At 42.4% G+C, this 10,701-nt stretch overlaps 1 protein-coding gene across 2 annotated transcripts in view; it reads right to left on the bottom strand.

The window, feature by feature from the left end:
• Rhobtb1 (Rho related BTB domain containing 1) overlaps nucleotides 1-5,968 on the bottom strand; it is a 59,780-nt gene extending 53,812 nt beyond the window's left edge. For both annotated transcript variants that reach the window (XM_063239537.1, XM_063239536.1), the window contains exons 1-2: nucleotides 5,831-5,968; nucleotides 3,845-3,895 (exon numbers count right to left, since the gene is read on the bottom strand). The gene's annotated coding sequence lies outside the window, so the exon portion shown is untranslated. The remainder of the gene's footprint in view (nucleotides 1-3,844; nucleotides 3,896-5,830) is intronic.
• Nucleotides 5,969-10,701: the final 4,733 nt, after the last annotated feature.

Consider the following 10,701-nt stretch of genomic DNA (forward strand, 5'->3'; position numbering starts at 1 on the left):
TTGTTCCAAAAGTCCAAAGCAGAGCAGCAAGTGCCACATGACAAAGTGTGGCAGCTGGGGAGAGGAGTGTGATGAAACACTTCCCAGAGGTGTAATTTAGGCCAGGGTATTATCAAGTGCTGAGGTGAAGGGGGAAATTGTAGTGTTTATGCTTTTTCTATCAACATCAATCTGTAACATATAACACAAAGACAAGATAGCACACCTCCAATACTCAATACTGTAATTCATTAGAATAAAGGTAGCAAATCTCACATACTTTTAAGTGGAGAAGTTTTTTTACTAGCAATAATAGTCTCTAGAAATATTCCTCAGCTATTGGACAGAAAGTATAACAGTTGCTTTGAAATGCAAAGGTCTATGTGATGCTTACACTGAATCCCGAAGAAAGAGAGAGGCACAGATCTCCAAGAGCTGTGTGTGAAAACTAAAGCAACAGAATAATTGAAGTAAACCATGGCCCTAGAGGGTGAGGAAAACAAATGGAATTATGTGGGATTGCTGGTACCCAGAGCAACACAAGCAAAAACATTCCTATAACCATCCTTCTGATAGCAGAAGCCAATGACTCCACAGTGACATGTTATAACTACCCAAACATGTTAACAATTTTTCCTTTGAGGTACCCTGAGAAAGATAATAAAGAACTAACTTTCACTGAGCACCTACTATGTGCTTCAGAGGTGATTTCATAACTTTATAATCCTCAGAGGGAGGCAATACTTTTTCTACTTAGAGAGGAGGAAAGTGAGGTCCACAGAAGTATTTTACCCAAGACACACAGCTAATAAAAAGCGGAGCTCAAACAATATTAAAAAGGTCCCCACAGATCACTCAGCTGAGACAGCTGGGGAGGGATCAAAGTGCACAGTCTGAAGAAAAAGAGTGTTCTGTCTTGTCATTGGTAATAGTAAGTGAAGTTTCTCCTAATAGCGTAGCTTCACTTTCTGGAATTCTCTCACCACACCTTTCTGGGTATGCTTTTGGTAACAGATATATTTTAGACTTGCTAGTTGTAATTGAGGCTAAATTAGAGTGTTTAGAAGACTAGGCACTCTTCAGAGAATTTTATGTAACAGAATTGAGCCTTAGCTGGGATTTGGAAACCTGGGTTCAGTTCAGCGATGTCAGTTATTAACCATGAGAGTGGTCAAGTTACATGGTTCTCTGGGTTCCAGTATTTTATTATCTATGTGAGGTTGAACCAAATACCGTTAAGGACTTTCCTAGCTGTATGATTTGACTCCACTGGTTCAACTGTTAAGACCAAATTTCATCAAAATGTATTGTAAATGATTTCAAGATTTAATAATTTGTTCAGATTGTTCTATATATAGCTCTAAAAACCGTATCTACAGAATAATTATTTAATTTCAATACTCATCATCTGCAAGGGTAACTTGAAATGAAATAGTTTTAAGTATATAATTTTCTAAGTTTATTTAGAACACACACACACACACACACACACACACACACACCCCACATATTCAAATTCTTAGACAGACTTGGGTGTAAATCCAAGCTCTGCTTGCTCTTAGCTCTTTAGTTTAACCTGAGTTTCATTTTTGCTTCTGTAAAATTTAAACTGATAATGAATATTATCTTTAATGCAGTAAAGTGCCTGGCATCCAGAGGAGAATAAGTGTTGGTTGTTGTTATTGAAGGACTCATTATGGGTTTGGGCTACAGCTGGATAACAATTCAAAGGCACATCCAGAAATGGATGATACAGAGAACTCCAGCAGTATAAAGGCCTGGTAGGTACCAGGGGAAATTTCCCTTATCTTCCAAGGTATTGAGACAGAACAGCCCTTTCTTCAACACACAGCACCCCATTCGTTGACCCTTCCCAAGTTGGCTTGGAATAAAATCTGACATCATGACTTCATTAATACTAAGAACTGGCTATTAGGCTGTCTCTGTGCAATAAGTAAACTTGGTTACCGAGCAGAGGTAATGTAATTGCTTTCCTCTACATCTACTGGCATCTCTTTCTTTGTAAAACTTGCTAATTCACCCTTTAGTAAATATAACTTGGTAAGAGACAAGCTGATGTATTTGATGGTGGAACTGGAGGGAGCATTAGAAGACAGGATTGTCCTGGACACCTGGAAAGAATGGCTGTCATGCCTACCCTTCACTTTCCATGTGTTTATTTCCCGGTTTCTACCCCAATGCATAAGTTCCAGGAAGAAGAAGCAGTCGCTTTGTTTATAAATAAAAAAGGACAAATAAATAACCAATCTGTAAACATCCCATTCATTTAACTGGCTGTCTCTGGCCTCGCCCACCCCACAGTTACAAGTCTCTCACTACGTGTCCTTTTTCTATACATCTTTTTGTGATTTATTTTTCCTTTTTCTTTCCTAGTTTTGGTGATGTGGGGTTGGTGGGATGTCTGATTGGAAAACAGAAGGTGAACAGAGGACCAAATTCAAATGACCTCTATTGTGTACACTCAATTATGGGAAGTCAAAGGGAGGCCTTCTTATAAACAGATTGAACTATATTTTTTAAAGGAAAGGTCAATATAAAGGTTACAAAATTACAGTCTTCTAAAAGTAAATTTACTAAGCAAAGTCAGCAAAATTTCAAATATCTTTAGCCATTTTTAAAGAGGTAGATCATGCATATTAAACAAAGCCTTCTGAAGTTCAAAAAGCAAACAAGTGATTGATTGCCAAGTAAGTGATTATCTAATAATAATAGAGATACTATGCTCATTTCAAAATTTCTTCTGGCTCTACATTATGTAATTTATAATATAATTTTATTTCTTTAAATAAATTGTAGGCTTATAGTTGGTATACTGATATTTTTATGGCATACCATTATCACAACTAATGATATATAACTTGATGGTAAGGCCTTGGTGTGTAAAGGGATCGTCCCAATAATAACAGTGCTTTTATGGAATATGATCTGTTCTGTAATGATTCACTGTATAACAACTCTGTGTAGGGTAGAGCTTTTATAAGATAGCCTATTACAAACCCTTAAATGCTTGAAAATTCTTTTAGCTAATTAAGCTTTTAGAGCTATTAGTTTAAATTGAGGCAATCAGTACATTAAAAAGATGATATCTAAAGATTTTTATAGTAATCTGTTCCTTATTTCATTTTTATTACCCTTATATAAAAATCCCTAAGAAGGATTAATAACTATTACAAGTTATTAAGAAAAAATCCAAAGAGAAGGGCAGACAGAGTAGGAGAAGGTTATCAATTCAAACACAAACTGAAAATATTCTATTTAACTTTAGATATTGACAATTTCTAGGCCTTTAGTCAGCATGCATCTAGGTAGGAATTTATGTCTTAGACTAAGATAGGACTTTTTAAAAATGGTATTTGGCCATCAACTAGATAGACATCAAAATTAAACACAATCTCTGAACTTTTAACTCCTCCTCCTCGCTTTGCAGTTTGGTGATCAAGAGAGTAGTTTCACCCCACATATTGTTTTTTTCTTTTGTTGAGGCAGAACAAAAGCATACATTTACAGAATACCGAATAGAGCATTACCTGAATCTTAGTTCATGCTCAGTGTATCTATCATTATAACAAATTTCTTCCAACTCCAGAGTGCTAAGATTCAAACAGAAGCAAAACCCCAATGCCTGAGCACCTAGATCCCCAGTATCCTCAGCTGTCTTGCACCATGTTGATTCTCAGAATAAATAAAGTAATCATAATCATTATTGAAATTGTGATGAACCTAATTGAGCATAAAAACAACAAAAATTCTAACCACCAACTATGAAACGTGTTCTGAAATGCATCCTCTGAATGAGACACATGATGTCATCAATCTGTTGTCATGGCTTTGCGCAGAGACTGACCTGGCTTGCTGGAAGTGAAGAAGAGAACGCTCCGTTTGCAGCTGGGCTTACCTACATAAAGAGACAAATGCTTTATAAATACTGTGAGGAGCACACAGAGAGTCACTAGTTTTCAACATGTTGCCCTTCGCCCCAAGAGTGGGCAAAATCTGTTACTTTTGCTAAGTGCCAGTGTAAAAATGACATTTCTCTAATTCAAATACATCTGAAATAGCTAGGTTAACATTTCATAGCACTTGTGAAAAATTCTGAGCATTTTGAGATGATATAAAAAAACCATTTGGCCTTAAATTGATGGATGGGAGCAATGAAAACGTCAAAGGCCTTTTATAATACAGAAGCCATGGAAGTGGGAATGCTTTTCTTTCAAAAGAGCATTTTCATACAATATAATCTTAACTAAAACACCAAACACCAAACAATTTTTCCTATTATATTTGTATAAGTTGTATTAGGCAAATATTTGGCATCAGAATAAATACAATAGTCAAAATAATCATAACTGTTCTATGTGTTTCTATTACCATCTCCACGATCACACACGGCCCACACTATTTTCAAAATCTGGAAAAGTAACACTTCCTAATGATTTTTCAAAGCTTTCCATACTGGGATCAACTGGCCTGAAGTCTTTTCTATATCCAAATATCCAAATATGATCCGGGAATCTCAGAGGAAACCTTGTTTAATATAATAATTTACAGCTCACTCCACCTGCAGAGCAGTATGCAGATGTTATTTGTACTCCAAAGAACTTCTTGTTTATTTTCTAGCAACCGCTGCCTCTCTTATGCATCTTGTAAATACACTTACCAGCTGGTTGACTTTTTACTATTTGCTAATACTGAGAGGTCTTTTACAGAGGTGAAGACCATGCATAACTCAGTATTGCTTTTGCAGTTTAACATATGCTTTCTGTTGAATGTGGAGCACAGCCCCAGTTTCACAGCCCTAGTTTCACACCCTCAGTTGATGGCAGGGACCCCCAAACCAAATGAACCTCAAGCTGAGCAGTTGGCTAAAGCCCAACAGGGCTGCCCAACAGGAGAGTTCAGTCAGGGCCACGTCTCTGGTCTTAACTTATTAAATGAGTTTCCTAGATCTGGAAGCCCCTGTGTCTGTCAATCTTCATGATCCCCCGCTCCCCCCAACCCCCGGTAAATGTGTACAGTCAGCTCTAAAGCCACGGCTTGTGTGCTGACGCGCAAAGCCAAGTCAAAACCATGCGCTTGACGCTCCCTTCTAAAACTTTCTGGCTTGTCCAAGTCTAAATATTGACATTGCTCCTCAGTTGAGATGTTTGATACTGCTAGGGATGGAAACTGAGCAGCTAACAGTAGGATCTAATGATATATTCTTACATGGTTGTGCCTTCTCTCCCACTTCTTTGGGGAGGGGAGTAGAGGACATTGGATTTTCTTGGCCTCCCACCGTCACCCACCCCATCCCCCAAAGCTGAGCACACCAGAGACAAGGAAAGGTGTGTGCAAGCCCCTCAAGGCAGCTCCTGTTGTCACAGCAACTCACAACAGACTCCATAGCCACTGGGCTGGGGGGAAGGGAGGGGAGCGCCAACTGTGGGCTGACCAGTCAAGTCTCTGGGGGGTGCCAGGGCCCAAGCCACCGGCGTATGCCCCTTTTCAGGTCCTCCACGCCCCACTACAGTCCTTCGAAGAAAAAGCCTTTCTTAAGGCGCGACACCACTCCCTCCCTGGTGCAGCCTGCCTGCAAAGGGTGCCTGTTGTACACGTTCTCAGCTCCAACTTAGGGGTGCGGCTGGGCGGGCGCTCCTAGAAATCTCTTTTGCTGGCCTCCGAAGTGACAGTGCCCGGTCTCAGGGCGGCCCCTACACCAGGTCGGCCCCACGACTCTCCTGGGGCGCTCCCGGCCGCTTGGCACAGTCCGGGACCCTCGCACGCCGCCGTGGGGGGTCGGGGCGGTTGCACGAAGTTTCCAACCACAGTGCACGCACGACACAGAACCTACCCTGCAGCCGAGCAACACGCGAGCTCTCTCCGCCTTCAAGGGCCGGGGGGGCGCGGGGGGACCCGCCACTCAGCAGCAGCCACGGCTGCGCGCGGTCGCGGGTGTGCGGGGCCCCTGCGCGCGGCGCGCCGCCCGCCGCCCAACTTTGCACAAAGACAGCATGGCACTGCCTCGCCTGGCCTCGCCGGCTCGCCCCGCGCCGCCGTGCTCCCCAGTCCCGCAGCGACAGGGGCTCGCCCCTTTGCGCCGCCAGCCCTCCGCCCTCCCTCCCTCCCTCCCCGGCCCTGCCCCGGCCCTGCCCCGGCCCCCACCCCGCGCCGGGGCGGGGCGGCCGGACGGAACCGCGCTCCCGGCACCTCGCTCCGACGCGGTGGCGGCCGCCGCTCGCACTGTGACGTTAGCAGCCTTCGCGGCTATTTATAGCCACGCGATTGGATTTCATTCATGAAACTGGGGCCTGGTGTGTCTGGGCTCCGGGACGCGGGGTGCCAAAGGTGCCTCAGCTCTACTCTCGCCGGAGTGGCCCAGGACAAACATGCGCAGAGCGCAGGAGACCCCGGCCCTGGTGCCCAGCGGCCGCGAGGGCAGGGTTTGGGCGGTCTGTGCCCACCACTCCGTCCCCACGTCCCACCCGTCTCCGTGCGTCTGCTGGCCCTGTGTCCCAGGCTTTGGAGTTGGGCCACTAACCGGCTGGGCAGCATGGTTCGCTTCCCCCTAGCAGCTGACCGGCCGCGGACTCCGAGGGAGGACATTGGCTTTTGTTTCCAAAGCGAGCCCAGCTGCTGACTAAGGGCTGCGTTAGCCCAGCCTTCTCCTCCCAGGGCGGCTGCACGTGCTGGCCGGCTCCCCCCTCGCAGCCACCTTCCGGGCGGCGTGCACTGGCTCGAGGGGTCCCTGCAGGGGGCCCCAGTAAAGAAGAGACTCACAACCTCCCGCAAAGGGATGAGTGAAGGGGTGACATCCACTTCTGGCCTCCTGCGTTGAAGGATTCTAGTGGAAACCCTTCTCGCTTTTCTAGGTAGACTGCAGAGTTCTAAGCACAGAACCAGGGATAGTTTTCAGATTCTCACTGTAAGAAATGTTCATGGGTGCCTAAAGAATGCCAGGGATTCTGCCAAGCCCCAAGGAGGAGACAGCACACAGATCACCCTGCTCCCTGCCCTCAGGGAGCACTCAGTCAGCCTGCTAGTTTCTGAAGAGAGAACTGGGGGATAAAGGCACTAGTGTGTTCAGCTATTAAAAGGGATTTATTCATTTAATAAACCTTTATTATAGAGACTGAGTGCTAAGGATTAGACATACAAATAAATCAGCAATGTGTGCTTGGCCTGAAACAGCTCTCAGGTAATGTGTTCCTGAGATACTGAAAACCTGGGGGAAGGGGAGCCATATTTTGTTGTAAGGATGATTTCTTTGTGTGCCCACAACAGAACTTGTGAAAAAAAAAAAAAAAAAAAACTAAAACAAACTAACCTTTCTGTCTGCTCCCCGAAAAACCATCTTCAACTTCCCAGACGAATTACCCTCCTTTTACAGAATTCCAGATAAATTTCACTCCATAGGCTATTTCTAATCCTCCTCCATTGTGTGTGATACCTATGGCAAAGGCTTCCCTTCAGACCTTTTCTGAATGCCCCAGAAATTCCATTTTTTAAAAACGAGAAAAGGTATCATGAACAACTGTTCTGTTTAAGCCAGTGTCATGATACTGTCATGAGAAACAGCATTATCAAGGTCCTACTCTTTGACACTAGGAAGAAAAAGTAGCACAAAGTCAAATATGAGTGTCTAAGAATTCAAGACAGATACACAACGCGTGATCATTTACTTGGACCTAAACTGACTTTCCATAGTGTATTTAAAAATGATTCCATTTTGAAAGGCTTAATCAATATACATTCTTTTCAGGATCACCTTTCTTGAGAAAAGTTAATTAACCCTACCCTGTTGTCTTCTAGCAACCAGTCCTCTTCATTGCAAGGCGTTTCTCTTAAAACTTCCATGGGCGCTAAGAAATAGGACACCACCTCGAATGAAATGGGAATCAACGTGTAACACAGACTCCAAATGTGGCAGGCACACAGGTAAGTGGGTGAAAGCCTTTTTTTCTCATTGACTCCTAATCCATGAAGGAAATGTATATATTATTGACCGCTGTATAAATGAGAGAACTGCTGTCACGCAAAGCTAATTTTCTTAAACTTTGACAGCTGTATTTGCACCTAGCTTGTTCTCTGCAAAGCCTTATTTTATCATCCCCATCTTTCCCCAGTTTCTTCCACAGCCTCTTTTATATATTAAAAAGTTAAATGGTGTGCTTCTCTTCACAGGCAGCGGCTGGAAGCAGAAGACACCCATAGAGGACCTCCATTGGTCAGCTATAACCTGCAGCCCCTGCCCTTCCCTGCTAGGGGGCACTAGTGCACACAGGCGTCCAAAAGACTTCTAAAGAAGGGTGTAGAGATGAATTAGTCATCTTTGAATTACTCTTACCTTTTTGAATGCACCAATCTGAGAGAAAATGAGGAAGGGACTTTCAGTAAAATAAATTTGTATCAACAACAATCAAAATATCAAAAGACAGATCATTTTCTGTGAATTCCCTCCAAGCAAGGGCGATGATCTGAGAAAACATTACCACATGGTGCTATGCAACGCAAAGTTTATAACACCTCTCATTTTGGGAAAGTTGCAGAAAATGCAGCAAGGTGTATTTTGCCAACAAGAAAGGGGAGAGAAGGCACATAAACAAGTTACTCCAGGAATCAAAGCCATGATTGTATTTGTGCTGTTTTTATTATAAAATAATCCTCCTTGCTAAACTTGCTGCTTGCTAATAAAACCAATAGCAAAACTGGTACTTACACACAATTATTGCATGAAAAGCAGTTATTTTGTCTTTAAATACGGTGGTAGCCTACTGTGTTAGCACCTGCCTGTATTCTAGTACAGTGAGAAAGGATCAAATTCCACCGAACCTGAGCAATTTACTGAGATTCTATCTTAAAACAAAAACAGGGTTGGGAATGTGGCTCAGGGTCTCAGCCCCGAGTTCAATCATCAGAACCTAAAAACAAACAAAAATCACGTTCTTGTTTTGCATACAAATGGTTTTTAAAACTTTTTATTTATGATAAATATTTTACCAAAATCATTGGATTATAAAAAGTCCATAATCTATGTACAGGACTGTTCTATAACCACAAAAACCCCATCATGATATCCCTTTGTTTTTGCATTCTCCCAAACATTAATCTGTTCTGTTTCTAAGGTTTTATCATTTTGAGTCTGCTACATTAATGGGAACAGAGAGTGAATAATATTTTGAGATTAATTAAAAAAAACTAAGCATAATGGGCTTGAGATTCAATCAGGATGTTACATCTACTAATAGTTCATTCCTTTTTATTGCTGAGTAAATTTTTATTGTATAGATGGGCCAGATTTTGTTTATTTATCCACAGAATGATATTTGAGTACTTTCTAATATTTTGCCATCATTCAAAAACATTTGTGTATAGGTTTTTATTTGAACATGTGCTTTTTCTTTGGCATGAATGTCCAGGAATTCAATTGCTAAGCTGTATTCTAAATAGACTATTGATCTGTTTTTTGAAGAGACTGTACCTTTTACATCCGCACCAATAACTTGTGAGAGATCTTGCATTTGGTATTATTACTCTATTTTCCAAAAACCCCTATTTTACAGAATCTTAGTTCTCGTAGTTGAGTAGGTAGCCCACCACAGCCCACTATATTTAACTTATTTTGCCCTAATGGATAATAGTACTGAGCTTTTCTTTCTAGTGCTGGGGACTGAACCCAGGGCCTTACAGGTTCAGGAAGGGGCTCTTCCATGGAGCCACATCCCTCACTCTTCATAGTTGGACATTTTTTTGTTGAATTATTTGCCATCCTTATAACCTCTTTGCTGAGCAATGTGTTCAGGCCTTTTTCCTGTTTTATAGGTTTTTTTTAAATTGAGTTTTTAGACTTTATTTTACACATGCTGAGGTCACACTTTGCAAATTGGAAATTACATATCTTAAGTTAACTCATTTTCAACTCAGTGACTATTGTATTCTTTCTGCTGTTTTATGGAAAACATTCTTGGGTATGGAAGTACTTCTGTAGACAAGAGTCTCTTTTCTGCAGTGGCTCCAAACCAATGTAAAGGATCCCACGTGGGCAACCCCGGCCTGCCTTGTGCGCAGGCACAGGACTTGGGACACCAGGTGGGAACCACTTGGCCTAACCTAAGGCGTGTTTTTGGCTGGTCAACTACCTGGGATCTTGAATTATATGCTATTGTTGGCTATTCAGAGATTATTATCCAGGATGAGGAATTTCAAGTGTTACAGAGAAATTTCATGGATAAGCACTCCCAGGGACAAGGAAATAAACTCATCCATGGCCCGAAGTGTGTTTGGAAAGTGGTCTATTAAGATCATTGTTGATTTCTGTTAATTTCTAGAGTTAACAGGGCAGCTTTCACATGGCCAACCATTTTGGGTTACCCTAAAATAAAATAGCAGGTGATGTATTTGATGTGCTGCTCACAGTTCTGGATACTCTGGATTCTAAAGACAGGCTTCTGGAATGTACTTAAGCAGTAGTTCAGTGACTTCTTTGCCCAAATCACGTTGGAGGCCAGGTTTCCAGAAGAACTGGGGCATGGTTCTCCCTCTTAGCAATATCTGGACAGCAGGGACCCATTGGCTGGGTGATAATTGAGGGGAAATAGTGATCCATTCTGGTGGTCTTCAGTAAGTATTGATGAGTAGAAACCAAAATGACCTTCTGGGACCCCTGTATCTCTGCAAACACTTTCTAGCTCTCCTATCAGAGGAAATAATTCTCCAAGGAGCTTC

This window comes from Cavia porcellus, unplaced genomic scaffold, assembly GCF_034190915.1.
Source record: "Cavia porcellus strain 051 isolate PalLab524CR breed Dunkin Hartley unplaced genomic scaffold, mCavPor4.1 scaffold_28, whole genome shotgun sequence".
Taxonomy (NCBI): Eukaryota; Metazoa; Chordata; class Mammalia; order Rodentia; family Caviidae; genus Cavia; species Cavia porcellus.